The sequence below is a fragment of the Dipodomys spectabilis genome, unplaced genomic scaffold, assembly GCF_019054845.1.
Source record: "Dipodomys spectabilis isolate Male_0828 unplaced genomic scaffold, ASM1905484v1 ptg000070l, whole genome shotgun sequence".
In the NCBI taxonomy this organism is placed as follows: Eukaryota; Metazoa; Chordata; class Mammalia; order Rodentia; family Heteromyidae; genus Dipodomys; species Dipodomys spectabilis.
In genome coordinates, this window is record NW_024870747.1 from 1,536,144 (window position 1) to 1,553,231 (window position 17,088).

Sequence of the window (17,088 nt, forward strand, 5' to 3'; positions counted from 1 at the left end):
ATGCTACCATTTTACTTCTGAAGACTGGTTACTTCTAAGAAACCCTATCTTGTGTACCCCTGCCTGATTTGTTACTGTTCCTGCATTGTCCTCATAATAAAATGTAAATAAAGACTGCTGAGATCTTCAGTGTGCATCATATAAGGACACAGGCCTGGAACCCTGGAAGAGAAAGCAATGGGTCTGACATGAAGAGGATGATGCAGTAGGCGCAAGGATCATATCTAAAAAATAAATAAATAAATAAGAGAAGCATCATTGCATACAGTGTGTTTGAACTCAGGGAGGTAATATACACACATAAGTAAGTAGGGCACTGATTCATAAACGTGGCCTTCTCTTTTTGAAAACGATTTTGAGGCTATCCCATGGCTTAAACTCAGGGCCTGATGCGTTCCTCAGCTGTTTTTCCCAAGGCTGAGGCTTTACCACCGCCACAGCTCCAATTCCAGCCATCTGGTCGTTAATCGGACATAAGTGCCTCCCAGGCTTTCCAGCCTGGTCTAGCCTGTTTCTTCTGCTCGGCTTTCTCTCTCAAAGCTCCATCTCTACATTGTGGTCCACTGCTCCACTTCTGGTTTGCTGGTGGTTTATTGGACATAAGAGTCTCACAGACTTCCTGCTCAGGCTGACTTTGAAGGGTGATCTCTCAAAAAGGTTTCAAGCGGCTATCCTCAGGGATTCACCAAGGAGCACCTCCACACAAACCTGGAGTCTAAATCTCGAGAGACACTAGAAAAGTGATGCATGAAGATGCTTCTAGTATATTCTAGATACTTAGGGTTGGAGACACACAACACTCCTAATTTTTAGATCATTTTATAGGCAAAAGAACCCTCGCAGACAATATAAGGATCGCTCTAGCTTTTGGTCCTCCCATCTTGAGACAGTAAATTGCTGTAGCTCAATGCTAATTGACAGAGCTGGCATGTCCTGTGGACATTTGCACAGAAATTCTGTGACACTCATTTCTCACTTTTGGTTTCAAACCTATGAACAGATGGTAAGATGAGGAAGGAAAATCCTTCTTAGAGAAAGCAGCTATAAAGGACATTGGGTAGTAAACTTATAAATTCATAACACTGGTATGACCCTGTTAAGAATTCAGGTTTCCAGATTAAAAAATGAAGAAGAAAAGAAAGAAGGTGCCAGTGGCTTCTCATTGTGATCTGAGCTCCTCAGGAGTCTGAGATGTAGAGAATCTGAGTTTGAATCCAGCCAGTGTAGGAAAGTCTATGACAATGTTATTTCTAAGAGATCACAGAAAAACCCAGAAGTGGGGTTTTGAGTCAAGGTTAATGCACTACCCTTTAGCAAAAGGATCTCAGGAACAATGCCTAGGCTCATAGTTCAACACCAGGACCTGCCCCCTCAAAAATAACCTGCACTTCCATATCTTTGTATATGTATGTATGTATGTATGTATTCCTATAGGTGAAGCTCCAGAGTAGTTACGATGAATGGCACCAAGCTAGAAAATTTGTATCCAATAAAATGATTTCATAACAGAGACTGATTTCATGAAAGTGCATGTTCTGCGGCTCCCCTCACTGTTCCCAGTATAGCATGAGGGTTTCTCTGCATCCCAGGCCTGCTGGAAGAAGTCTCCCTCATTGTCTGGACAGGCAGACAAAAGGCCTCACTTCTGTACAGCTATGTAACAAACAACTCCATCTGTGTCAAATTGTGAGAATGAGTGTGAGTGGGCTCTGAAGGTCAGGATAAAGGTCTAATTTTATCCCAATCTATTTCTTTCCCCAGTGCTTTGGTTTGACAGGACGCCATTTGTGCCATCTCCCGTGGCAGGCCAAGTCCTGTGCACTTATCCTGCCATTGTGAGACTATATTCCGGTGTTGAGATACAGTGCTCAATATAATTCAGCAGTCCTTCTGGCAGACAACTGGGGCACTGAAACTCATGAAATGTTTCATTGAGGACAATGATGGGCCTATGATGTCTCTCCTAGGTTTCTGGAAGCTTGGAAAATCCAAGCACATATCTGATATCACAAAGCTTCCTGTCATCTAGGGCTGTTGAAGCTCTTCAGGATTTGAAACATTTGACCTCTCCAAGTTGGGCCCTGGCTGTCTAGGTTTGCGGGTTGAAAGCAGGGCTGGGGTGCTGACCATGAGCTCAGTGTAGAAGCCTGGTGCTTTAGCATTTTGTCTAACAGCACCACTTCTAGTCTGTGAGTGTGTGTGTGTGTGTGTGTGTGTGTGTGTGTGTGTGTGTGTGTGTGTGTGTGTGTCTGTATGTGTGCGTGAGCCCGCGTGTGCACAGGAGGTTGAACTCAGGTCCTGAGCACTGTACTTATTTTCTCTTGTACAAGGATACTCCTCTCCCACTTGAGCAACAGAGACACTTCAGGCTTCTTTTTAGTGATATGGTCCTGAGAAATCAAACCCAGGGTTTCATATATGCAAAGCAATCTACACTCTACACATTCCCAGCCCTCTACTTCAGGTTTGTTAGTTTGTTTCTGTCTTTTCTTTATTGTTGTAGGAGTTGAAATCTGGGCCTGGATACTGTCCTTGAACTCTTCTCCTCAAGTCTTGTGCTCTACCACTTGAGCCAAACACCACCTCAGCTTTTTCGGGGGTCCATCAGAGCTAAGTGTCTCAAGGACTTTCCTGCCCAGGCTAGCTTTGAACCATGATCCTCAGATCTCATCCTACTGGGTAGCTAGGATGACAGACATGAGCAACAAGCACCCAGATTCCACTTCGGGTTTCTTAGTGGTGAATTGGAAATAATAGGCTCATGGAGATAATAGGCTTTTGTGTCTGGGATAGTTTGGAACCCAGATCCTCAGATCTCAGCTTTCTGAGAAGGCAGGATGACAGACCTTAGCTATAGACCCCTAGGCTGTGGCCTCTGCTATAAGGGGATCCATGTCTCCACGTGTTAGAGCGCTAGTCATAAGCCCAAGAGGTAAGGGCCAGCACCTAGACCCTGAGTTCAAGGTTCATGACTGAGAAAAAACAAAACAAAACAATTAATTGTCTGCAGGAGACAACTTACTAGTCTTCAGTAATACATCTTTGTCCCTGCCATGGGGACATAAATGAGCCTCAATATTCTTGTCTGCATAATCATCTCAGTTGTGGAGATCTTATAAGGACCCGAAGAAAGAATGCACCCTTTGAAGGACACAGCACATTGCACTCTTTGCATAACTCAGCACACAGCATCCTTTGAAAGACTCAGCACACAGCACCCAATGCAGGATGCAGCAAACTGCACCCTGTGAAGGACTCAGAACCTAGCTCTATTCCACAAGCTTTCATTAGAATTAGAGTGCTTTTATCAGTATCACCATTCTTTGAGGAACAGTTCACAAACCACACAAGTTCACATCTAATGGTTTAGTGTGGTGGTTTTTTTTTTTTGGGGGGGGGGGTTAGCCATGGGGCTTGAACTCAAAACATGAGGATACTATTCTAATAACATTTGATCAAGACTAGAGCTCTACCACTTCAAGCCATATTTCAAAGGTTCTAGCAGACTTCCTGCCAAGTTTTAAAGGCCCTGAGCACCCAGGATATGGGGATAAGCCAGGGTAACCAGGATGATGGGGATAACCCATGGATCTGGGTTGCAGCAGTTTACATCTGGCTAAGTCAGGTTAGGTGGAAGCTGTCAGCCCCAGACTCCTAGATTACCCTGTGATGAGGTATTTGAAGTCCTGCCTTTCTTGCCCTTCTATAGTTGCAGTTAAAACATTCTACTTTTTTTTGGCGGCAGTCCTGGGGCTTGAGTATGGGCTTTGACCCTGTTCCTAAGCGTTTGTGCTCAAGGCTAGCACACAATTGAATGAAAGACAGCAGAACTTCTGGGTTTTCTGTTTATGTGCACTGAGGAATCAAACCCAGTGCTTCATGCTTCCTCAGTGAACATTCAACCACTGAGCCCCAGGAGTGAATGAGATATAAATAGATAGAGATTGTTGTATAAAAATATTATATACACAAAAAGAGAGATGTCTGCATATTATTAAATTATAGATAGTATTACTACCAATTATTAGGTATTAAATTATGTCTCCATTTAATGATGTGTCCCAGTTAACAATTAATAAAGCATTAATTAAAATTACTCAATATCCTGTTATTGTTTATCACATATGTACGTACATTCCTACTATAATTATGTATTTTATAGAATGAGACATATTCCTATATATTATTAAATTATGCATCGTGTGTTACTACCAATTATTAGGTATTTGTGTTTCCATGAAATTTTTATTCTGTCAATGCTTAATAAAATATTAAACTTAATCCACATCCTATAATTTTTGTGTCTAATTTTATCCTAGAATGATTCCCTACTAATTCAATCTGTTTTTCATTTATTGTAATGATAATTCTTCCACCTATGACATTTTTTACATTTATTACATCCTATTACATTGCATATAGATTTGCATCTGAATTATACATCCTACCTGTCACCGAGCACTTTCAAAGGAAAAGAAAACATGTTTCACTCTTGGCTTCTCACATCTGAACTCACAGTCTACAAAGCCCAATTCATTAATGGGTGTCAGCATGCCAGCCTGGAGCATATTAAGCCGACTAGCGATTTCCAGCACCTGAGATTGAGCCCTAAGAGTTGACAAAATAAGAACACATTGATATGCAGATTGTAGTACACAAATAAATATAGATCATTATAGAGTGCAGGAGATGTCTACACATTATTCAGCTATATAGGCTACATTCCTGCCAATTCTTGGGTGTTTATTATGCCTTCATGTAATTAATATTATTGTTTTCAGCCTTAATGAATTATTAATTAAATCAACCACTGTCCTGAAACTATAGCATACATGTAATTAATAGTATTCTTTGAATGTGTCAAAAAGCATTCATTAAAATCAATTGGCCTCCTAAAATCACTCTAATTGTATAGTAGTATTCAGAAATAACTAGTTCAGCCTTGCTATTCATAATCTTCCATCGGTATTCCTATGACTAGGAATGAGATTCTTAGATCTCTTAGGGGTCAGGACCGGGCTTCAAACACAGGGCCTATGTTGCTGTGTTGGCCTATGGCTTCCCTGGTAACCTGCCAGCTTTCAGCAATGCCAGGTTACCAACATTTTTCAACCGTGTCATTCAGACCCAGTATGGTCACCTAGCAAAGAAAAAAATGTAAAATTGGCAGCCACCTGCAAATTGCCAGTGTTTTTTCTGTTTTGCATTAATTTTTTTTTCCTGTCAGCCATTGGGACGCAGGAACCCAGGTTCGGCTATGGGTCCAGTGGCTGCACCCCAGCCTAGAGTGATCAAACCTGAGGCAGAACTGCCACTACCTGAGTTCAAGCTCAGTGCTTGACAAAATAAAAATACATACAGGAGTTCCAGGAAGATGGCAGAGGAGAAGCTGGAGGCTAAACAAGCTCTCGCATAGAAAGCAGTTTTAGTGCTCCAGTGAACAGTCCTAAACCAGAGAATCACACCAAGTGTGCCATCACAGTACACAGAGTTAGGCCAGAGAGAGAAAATACAGGCAAGGAAACAGATCTGTGCACTTGTCAGCAGCCACCGCTGTGGCAGCAGTGGCTGCGGTGGCGACCGTAGCTGCCATACCTGCAACACAGAGAGTCCAGGACAACGACTCCAGATGCAGCAGGTGAGTTGATTCTACTCAACACCAGGAAGAACTGACAAGGAACAGACATCTTCATCCTGCAGATTGCATACCAGAGACGACCCAAAAACCAAGAATCTGGCATGAGTAGAAGCCTGACATCCTCACTCCCTCTCAGGGAGCAGAGGAGGTAAGAACATCCCTCCCCTCCCCACTACCAGAGATCTCCATCTTTGATACTGACAGAGGCCTGGCTGAGCAGCTACCTCCAACTCAGGCCTTGAAAGAAAACAAGAGTCATTTACCAGGTCACAGGAACCAATTCTGACATTCCAGGCTCAGCTACACCCAGCGGAAAGTGACCCAGCACAGCTGAGAAAGCTCCACCAGCCCCAGTAGTGGCTTTCTTCACTTGATAAACAGAGCCAGAGGCTGCCCCTTCCTATAGTAGCCTTGACAATCAATTGACATTCAGTAAACTTAAACCCTGAGAATGGCTCCAGGCTGGGCTCTGTCAGTGTCTCAGAAGCTAGCCCCCCAGGGAAAAGCTACTGTTTGCTAAAAGGCCTCCACCCTACCAGAAATTAGCCTCATCACAGCATCTCCAAACTAGAAGAAACAGCCATCTCCCTCTTTTGTGAAACTCAAAGCAGATCTCCTTCTCATTGAACTAGCCTGGGAGGAGGATCACAAAATTCTGGGTAAAGCAGAGCATTTTTCTGCCTGCTCAAACAAACTGACTTAAGAGACCAACCAAGCCACAGGAAAATCAAACACCACAAGCAGACCAGAGACTCCAACAAGAGACAGTTACAGACACAAGGGAGATACAGGATCTACCCACCCCCACCAAAAAATATCAAAGAATTCTTTTTTTGTACATTTTATAATTTTTTTAAACTTTTTAAAATTTTTCATTTTTATCTTTAAAAAATATTTTTTAACTCCTTTTTTCTTGCTCTTATACTTTTTATTTTAAGGGTATGTGTGTGTGTGTGTGTGATTTTTTTCTTTTTTCTCTTTTCATTCATTTTCTTGTTTAGCTCTACAGACTTTTGATCCTTTTCTTTCTTTCTTTCTTTCTTTCTTCCTTCCTTTCTTTGTTTCTCATTCTTTTCACTTTTCCTCTCTTTCGTTCGTCTTTGTGTGACTTAATTGCTGTTCTGCTCATCCTCAGATATACCCATAGTCGGTTATTAGACATTAACCCCCATTTTGTACACACTTAATCCAGAAATTTATTACTCAGTTCAAAACCTCTTAGACTTAAATTCCTTAATATCAGTATTACTTCTATGTACCTATATGATATTTTAAGCATTTTTATTTTTCAGTTTTTCACATCTCATTCTATCCCTCCCCTTCTCTTATCCTATCCTCGTTCTTCTCTGAATATTACTTTGTTAATTTGCATAATTTATGTGTTTCAGTTTTAATTTTTAATTTTTGTTTCTATTTTTTCTTGCCCTTTTTTCTTTTTTTCTCTCTCTCTACTATCATTCTATCCAACCTATTTCCCGCTTAGATATTAGTATTTAGTCAAGTTAACTCTCCCTCTACATTTCCACATCCCACTATTCCTATTTTTACCCACATATCTCCCTTAACCTAATAATTTCTGCTTTGCCAAATTCTTCTTTGCAGTTCGCAGCACACTAATACATAGTTGTTTGATGTTGAATAGCTATATCTGTTGAACTAGATTGTATCTGCAGACTTTTTACTTTGCAACTACAGACTTTGGTTGATGCTTGCCTTAAGATAGTGTTCTAGCACAAAACTGGTGTTTCATTCATCCCAAATGGGCAGAACAAACCTGAAAAACACAAGAATAATGGTAAATCCGGGTATCTCAACTCCCACTCATGGTAATCAGGGGACAGAACAGAAAATGAATAATCCAGAGGAGAGTTCCCAAAAAGCTCTGCAAACACTACTGGTAAGCATGGTAAATGAAAAGATTGAAAACCTGCAAAGACTTCATGTGAGCGTGATAGGGAGAGAGAGAAGACAAACGAAAGGTCAATACAGGAATATCATGAGCCTGAGGAAGATACTCAAAGATTGATACAGGAATTGTATGAGCAGCTTGAGAACACTCAAAGAGAAATAAAAGAATGGTGTGAGCAGGCTGAGATCAGTCAAAGAGATAGACAGGAATTGTGGGAGTTGGCGTAGAAGAGACAAAGAGAAAGTGAGGAATGGTGTTAGGAGGCTGAGAACACTCAAAGAGAACTACAGGAATTGAGTGAACATAAGGAAGCTAATCAAAGAGTGATACAGGAATTGAGAGAGCAGCATGAGAATACACAAAGATCACTAAAGGCATCCATGGAATCTATAAACAGAGAGCTGAAAGAAGTCAGGAAGTCCACAAAGGGAATGCTGACTGGAACCCAACAGAAGGAATGGGAGTCCAAGGAAACCATAACCAATCAACTAAGTGACTTGAGAATAAACACTGAACATTAAATTAAGGAAGTAAAGAAGTTCATACAAGATCTAAAACAAAGCTCCAACAAAGAATTGGAAGCCATCAAAGCCAACCAACTAGAAGGAAAAGAAATAAAAAACAAAGTAGAAAGTCTTGATAGTAGATCAATTCTCGGGGATTGAAGACAGCCTATATATTATAGAGAAAGAACATACAACCATTCAAGAAAAATCCAGGAAATACGATAGATCTATTCAACACATGGAAGACACCATCAGAAAACCTAATCTGAGGATAATGGGTGTAGAGGAGCACCTAGAATCAGAAGTTAATTGTATAGGAAATTTGTTTAACAGGATCCTAACAGAGAACTTCCCAAACATGCAAAAAGATAGGCCTATTAAGATACAAGAAGCTTTTAGAAATATAAATAGACATGGCCAAAACAGGACATCCCACTCTCACAGTATAATCCTCGCAGGATCAATTCAGACCAAGGAAAACATCCTTAAAGCTGTCAAGGAGAAAATATCAATCACCTATAAAGGGAAACCAATTAGAATCACCTCAGATTTCTCAGCAGAGACAATTCAAGCAGGAAGACCATGGAATGATGTATGCCATGCCATAATGACAAACAAATATCAACCAAGAATACTATACCCAGCTAAACTCTCATTCATAACCCAAGGTTAAAGAAAGTCCTTCCATAGCAATGAAAAATTTAAACAATTTATCTCCACCAAACCAGCCTTACAAAAGATTCTTAAAGATGTCCTACACATAGAAAACCAACAAGACCACAATAAAGGCCAAGAAACTAAACCCAAACTGAGAATCCAAGAAACATAGGAAGAACTCAGTTGCCTCAGCCCCCAAGAAGGTGGATAAAATGGCAGGAACTCCCTAATATCTCTCAGTCCTATCTCTCAACATTGATGAACTTAACTCTCCAATTGAGCTACATAGACTGTCTAGTTCAATTAAAAAGCAAGATCCTTCATCTGCTGCCTTCAGGATTCACGTCTTGCTCATAAGAAAAAAAACATTTTCAATATGAAAGTCTGGAACAAAATCTACCAAGAAAACGGCCCCCATTATCAAGTGGGAGTTGCAATACTAATATCAGATAAAATACACTTCAAATTAAAACTAGTGAGAAGAGATAAAGAAGGTCACTACACACTAATTAAGGGATATCTCCTTCTGGAGGATATTACAATTCTAAATATCCTTTCGCCAAACAACGGAGCACCCAAATTTATCCAAGAAACACTACTTTCCCTCAAATCCCAAATAGATTCTAGGACATTAATTGTTGGGGACGTTAGCACACCACTTTCCCCACTAGATAGATCAACTCGGCAAAAACTAAAAAGAGAAATTGCGGACCTAAACAACTGCATAGGTAAATTAGATTTAACAGACACATACCGAATATTTCAACTAGCAGCATCAGAATACATGGTTTTCCAGCAGCACATGGAACATTTTCCAGAATAGACCACATTTTAGTCCACAAAGCAAACTTGTCCAAATTCAGATACATTGAATTTATACCTTGCTTTCTCTCAGAACACAAGGGAATAAAATTAGAACTCAACACTAAAAACCACCAAAGAGGGTCCTGTAACAACGCAAGGACCCGGAACAACACACTGCTGAATCACGATTGGTTCATGGAAGAGATTAGAAAGGAAATTCAAGTGTTCATGTTATTCAACAAAAATGAGCATACAAACTACCAGCTCCTCTGTGAAACAGCAATGGCAGTACTCAGAAGCAAGCTTATAGCTCTCAGTTCTTACATCAACAAATTGGACAGATCTGAAACCAAAAATTTAATGAGACATCTGGGCCTCCTTGCAAAAGAGCAGTAAAATAAACCCCAATGCAGTAGACGAAAACAAATAATTAAAATTAAATCAGAATTAAATGAATTAGAATAAAAAAATCACAGAAAGAATCAACACAACAAAGAGTTGATTCTTTGAAAAAATCAAAGTGATTGACAGACGCTTAGCAAATCTTATCAGAAAAAGAAGAGAACACACCCATAATATGTATTATAATTTAGGTCCGGTGGTAGGAAAGGAAGTGGAAACAATACTACATCCAGTAAAGTTGACATTCCTATTACATCACTAAGGAAGTAGTGTTAAGACCTGCAGGATTCATAGGGTTGTTGCATGTGACATTACTATGTAAAACACTATTAACTATCATCTCAGACATCCATAACATTCTGCTTTCATTTTCAAGATCAAGAGCCAAATATCTATGACTTTTTATTAATTGGGTGTGTTTCTTAGGAAGGAAGAAGGAGGATTTGGTAGTTGATGATGGAAAAAATATATGTATTATCTCCTTGTCCAAATTTTTTGCAGTTTTATTTATTTATTTTTCTTCTTTATATTATTTTTTATTGTGAAAATACTGTACAGAGGGGTTACAATTACATGGGCAAAATAATGAGTACATTTCTTAGCAAGCATTGTAGCCTCCTCTTTTGATTCCCCTTCCCATCTCTTCCCATCCTCCCCCTGCCCCCCCATCCAATCCTCCCCCCACCCTCCCCCTCCAAAGTTGTAAAGTTCATTTTTCGACATAACGTCTTGTACATCTCATTGTTGCAATGGGTCCACCTGTATCTCTATTTAAACGAAGTTTTGCAGTTGAAAAAGTGCTACTGATGAACTCACACTTACATCTAATTGACTTGCTGTCTTCAAAGATGCATATAAATGAATATATTTATTCTGTTGGATAGTCACATATATTAACAAAATCCATTTCTGGAAAATAAAAGATATTAGGTAAGAAATTATAAAGTATTGTCTTTAAAATGGTTTATTTTCTTGGAGAACAATAGGTAGTATTGAAATGATTAGTCCAGCTTTCTTCAAGATTTTATGCTGTCTCAGTATCAAAATGTTCTCTAATTCCTGTAACATCCAAGCATAAAAGACATGATTTGAAGATCTCAGTAGTTTTAGAAACAAAGGTACAAAATACCTTCCTTCCTGCAGAGACATGTGAGCACAAGTATGATTGATTGTATTATAGTTCTCTTTTTTTTCTCTTTATCTCAAGTGTTGCATATCTTGGTATATTACTCTATGTCTTGCATCAGCTTCTGTAGGTGAGATTTACCTCTACCTGCAATGTAAAAATGGGTTATGTGAGTTATTTCAGCTTACAAAAGTGAACCAGAATTGGAGAAAGATTATTTCTAGGGGAAGATTTCTATCTCATTGTCTGTGTCTAAAAGCTGACTTGTTTTCCCTTAGCCATAAAAATAGCATATTTCAGAGGGAGTCTTCCTTCAATTTATATACTGGAAGAATATAGCATGTGAAATTGAAGCAAAACTCAAATACAGCCTCATACATATAACACAGGCAGAATTAAGCTAATATTAGAATGTGATATTAAGATGTTAGTTTCTTACCATCCTTGTATACCATTATGATAGTTGACTATAGCACACCAGAATTAAACAAATCCTAACCAAGAACTTAACAAATAGATAACATTTTCTGTAGGAAATTATTATAATATTTTATAAATAAGCATTCTCCATGTGATCACTTGTAGGGTTATCTTTTCTATAGATGTGTTTAATCACTCTAGAGCATTGTATCTAATATCCATTATCATTATCCAGACCTTGTGATTGTGATGAGGAAGAATAAAATATCTAGATTTCTTCTTCTCTTTTCCTCTTCTCCTATTTCTAGTGTGAATTCTCATCCTTTCTCCAAATTCTATTAATAATGGAAGAATGACTCATTGTGGATATCAAGCAAAAGGCTTCAAATCAAGAATTTCATTCTTTCAGAAACAGATGAAATAAATCAGAGTGGCTCAAGGAAGAATAAAATCAGGATTTTTTCCCCTCTCTGGCTTTCACCTTAGAGTCTGAACATGACTCTAAATATCTAATAAACCATTTCCCTCGACTAATTTTTTAAAAATATATTTTTAAATAAATGATAATTTAAAAATAAATAGTAATTTGGTGTTTGTTTTTGGGAGGCATGAAATAAGACTGCATTAACAATGTGTGAGTTGGGAGACTAAATTATATCAGAATCTTATATAATGAAAAATAGACGATTTTAAGATAAATAGCTTGCAGATACATTTTTAATGTGATATACCCACAAAGTCATCAATTTTCTTCCTTTCCTCTCCATGCTGATTCAACTTCAATAAGCAGTTCATGTAATTCAAATGGCTGCCTTTCTTTCAAAAATAGATTAGACCCAAAAAGTTAGAAAAAGAGAACCAGCATTGGGTGATGCATACTTTAAAAATAGCAGTCAAATAAATATTAACCATAATTCCAAAATAATAACAATCAAATGCTCTTGAAAAGAGAAGATTGTATGCAGAATATATAAAATGTGATAGTGCCAGAACTGCTTCAGGCATTTATGATTTCTAGTACATGACAATGTTTTAATCAGGATTAATTGCTTTCAGGGACTAAATTTTTTCTAGTTATATTTCATTGAAGAAATATCTTATTCAGGTTAATGAAAGGATAACAGGTTATAATAGAAAGAATGCTACACACTCATTGTACATAGCAAAATACCTTACAGAATATCTGTCTTTCCCACATACCTAATCCTTCAAATGTAGATTTGCATTATATATATGTTTGTAAAATAATAACCTCTCATTACCCAAGGAGAACAAATTTGAATAATTATCATATGGGGGAAGTATACTCAAAGGTAGTTAAAAGTCCCAGGTGTAGGTAAGAACCATCAGAAAGATGTAAAGATCCTACATTAGAAGATAAAGGAAAAAATAACAACCCAGATTCTGAATTTCTGGGAAGCAGAACAGAAGATAAATGTCTTTTCCACTAGAATCATTTGAAAAATATTTTAGCTCTGTGGGTGTCTCTATTTTAATCTAGTGAGACTTCTTTTAGATTTCTGTCCTTTAGAACTGTAAAACGGTAAATACGGATTATTTAAGCCAAATAACTTGTAGAAATACTTTACAGCAGATTTGGTTTAGTAAATTAATTCAACTACATCCTTTTCCTAATGAAACTACAGGGACACCATATTTCCTAGTTTCTGAGAATAAGAAAAAGTTGCCACTAGCTTAGTATACATGTATGAGGTACATACTACTAAGGGCCTTGAATTAATGAAGTCTTGAAATACTAAATAATATCTAAATAAGAAGCTCCCCATCTTTATTTTCACATTTGGGGATCACTAAGTACCAAAATTATGTAGAACGCTAGGGTAAGAATATGGAAATGAAATCTGTTTGCTAATATTATAAAGATAATTTATGTCATGTTGAGTTAGAGTTTCTAAAGTAATTAAAAAAGGTAAAACAGAAACAGAGAAATTAGAGAATCCAGTAAAATTATAGTCATCAGAGAATGGTATAGAATATTATAGGAACACTAGATGGTGAAAAAGAAGATAACAAAAATGAGTCCCCTGGAACAATACGAAACAAAATCTACACCACAGATTGTCATATAGCTAGAAAATAGTTTCCACTATGCTGTCTTTGATATTTTAGGTTTGTTTACACAGCAATTTTCACCTCTTAGGAAATGACCTTTATTAATACTCAAGGCTTTGCAGCTTATAACCCAGAAACAAATAATGCTTCTAAATTTAAACAAGCATGATACTAAGTGTAACCCAGGCTATAGCTGATAAATAAGAATGATCTTCGGGAATAGTCAAACAATCTTGAAATTTTTCATACCTTTCCTCTTCTCCAACATGAGAAGTTCTAGTCAAGATATGTAAAACATTAATAAAGGATTTTTATATTTTTTATTGTTCACTCCAAAGCAAATACACTTTCCTCTTTGCAAGCCTGACTTTGGAAGAGTCACACCCTCAGGATTATTTTATAGACAAAAGTTTACTGCTTTGGCTTAGGTGTTTTCCTGCCTTTGGGTGTTGGTCTCTATTATTTTGGCAACTCCATAGAAAAACAAGATAAATCCATTATGCTTATATTGAATTGTTCAAAGTCAATATGTCTTCAAACACAGTTTTCTGTTATCTTCTTCATTGCTAATTAAAGTTTAATTATTGCTCTTTAAATGCAACAAAAAAGTGTTACTTTAATGTATATTCTCATTGAAACTGGTGATTAGAGGAGTATCTGTGATTGCTTTTTTAATTGTTTTCAAGTATTTTCCATCTTGCCTTTGTTGCGGTCTTCTAGTCAGGAACAGAGGGTTACCCAAAAAGATCTTCCTAAGATATAATATGTTAGGCAGAAAAAAATAGATGTATAATTAAAGATTTTCATCTCTTAAGAGACTGCAAAGCTCAGAAGACATTTTGCTGTTATTGGCATGGTTAAGATGACTTGAATGTTTTGAATCTTAAACTAAGTGAAATTCATGTAAAATGTTACAGTTGTTCCAAACAATGATTATAGCTTATACTTTTTTGCTCCAATGAGATGAAATCTCTGATAAGGTTGGAAGGTATATAGATTTTAGGGTAGAAGGGTTAATGTTAAAAAGCCAAGTGAAATTCCTAAAACAGCACTGCCTATCACATATCATTTAATTATACTTAGGGTATATAAGTATATAAACATACAAATATGAATTGAGTGACAAATATGTGATTTACAAAATTCAATGACAACTAAATCCAGAAAAAAACTTCTCTATATTTATATAAACTAGTATATCTAGTGAGGATTTAAAAATTTTAGAATAGATATTTTAACATTTATGTCAAAATATTTATTTTAATTGTTTATTTTTAGTCAGTTGTGGGGCTTGAAATCTGGGCCTGGACACTGTCCCTCAGCTCTTTAGCTCAAGACTAGTGCTGTAACCCTTGAGCCACTGTCAGTTTTTTGGTGGCTCATTGGAGATAAGAGGGTCGTCGACTTTCCTGCCTAGGCTGGCTTTGAACCATGATTCTAAGCTTTCAGCCTCCTTAGTAGCTAGGGTTACAAGCATGAGCTACTGGCTCCAAGATACATAATTATTTTTTACATATTTCTAAAGTATTGAGTGGTAATCCCATTTATTTATATATTGTGTAATGATAAGCTCCATCATATCCATTAATTTCTGCATGTAACGTTTCTTTTTAGTGAGAATATACTAAAACGTATCTTCTGGGTGTGATGAAATATTTATTCTTAACTATAATAACTTTGTTTCTTGTGGTATACAATTAATATATTTACTTTTACTCAAAGAAGTCTGCTAATTTAAGTTAAATAAAACATGATTTGTAAAGTGAAAGTAATTTATGGTTTCATTGATTGATTTAAGAAAACAATTATGCCTTTTGTTTTCAATTATATTTCTGTGGGAATGTGTGACACTCATTGATTTAACTTTAAAATTAATAACAGTTATATTATATCAAATTGATTCAAACTTGTATTTGAAAATTGCACACTTAACACAAGTATACTTCCACTTTCCTCTACCACATAATTAAAATAAGAGTAAAGCAAAATTGGTGTTAGCCATTTATGTGTATAATCCTAGAACTCAGGAGGCTGAGACCTGAATATTTTAGTTCAATGTCATTCCAAACAGATAAAATGTGAAAACTTATTTCCAATTATCCAGCAAGAAACATAAGGTGAGCATGTGACTCAAGGATAGAGTGTCATCAGCCATGAGCAAAAAATACAATGGAGACCATTAAACATCTAGTTCAAGCCCTAAAAATGACATATACACACAACGACAACAAAATGTACTATGATTATCAATAATGAAGACAAAATAGTAAAAAAAGATCCTGAGAAATGTGTAAACATCTGGAAGACAGAAATCATTTGACATAATTTTGATTCATGAGAGGGAAAAGTCACAGCCTCATTTGTACAATTTCATTGTAGTCATTTGCGTTGAAACCTGGCTACTGGGTAACATGTGAAAGAGTAGACTGTATTACCTGACATAGGAGAAATTGCCTGTGACTATGTACCATCCCACTCTGCAAAGTTTAAAATCGTGCTTGTTAATTTAAATAAAACTTATTGTTAGAGACTGTTTGGTCCACACAGACTGAGGTCCTTATTTTGAGGCTTCAGACCAGTGCTTTTGTTTATAACCACTCCTGTTTTACCCCTCTTCCCTTGTGCAGCTATACCTTACTTAGCTGGCACTAAGCCAAGTCTTTGAACTAGACACTCCTGCTTTAATGCCTCCCTTTCTCCAGCTACAACTCATTTCACATACTATCTCTGTCTTAGCATTAGTTGTTTTCTGACTAATCCCCATCAGAAAACACTTATATTCATGTAAACCCACTATAAATAACCTAGTTAGAAAAGGGAGAAAGAGTTTACCATTGGCTGAGGCTCTTATATGTAGGTTTGCTAACTAATAAATCTGTGCTACACTATCTCTTTTTTTTCATGGCTTTTGAGTCTGACAAATGATTGATTTGGTTTGATGTAATCCCATTTATCCAGACTTACTTTGGAAATTTTGACCTATTCCAAGGAGCCCTCATGTTTCCCCTAACTCTTCCTGTAAGATTCCTAAGGCATCTGCACTTACATTGAGCTCTTCAATCCATTTGGAATTGATTCTGGTGCAGGAGGATATAAAATGATCTAATTTCAGTTTTCTGTGTACAGCCAGTTAAACCAATTTTTTGAATAGGCTGTTTTTCTTCCATCCTGTGTTTCTGTCTTCCTTATTAAAGATTATGTGCCTATAGGAGTGGATTCATTTCTGGATCTTGAATTCTGTTGCATTGATGGAATTCTGTGCTTCCATGGGAAAGAATGGTATTACCGCATTCTGAAGAAATGGAAAGACTGGGGGAAAAATGCTATTAAGTGAAATAAACCAGTTCCAATTAAATATATGCTGCATGGTTTTCCTCATTTCTAATAACTAGATATGCCCATAAATCTACAAGTTAATCCAATAGATAGTAAAAGACAAATAATTAAACTTGGATATGGTTAACAGCACTCTAAGCATTTACATGGCAAGAACAAGGGAAGCTATTCTTAGGAGAGGATCACAATGACTCAATAGCTATGTGCATATGAACAG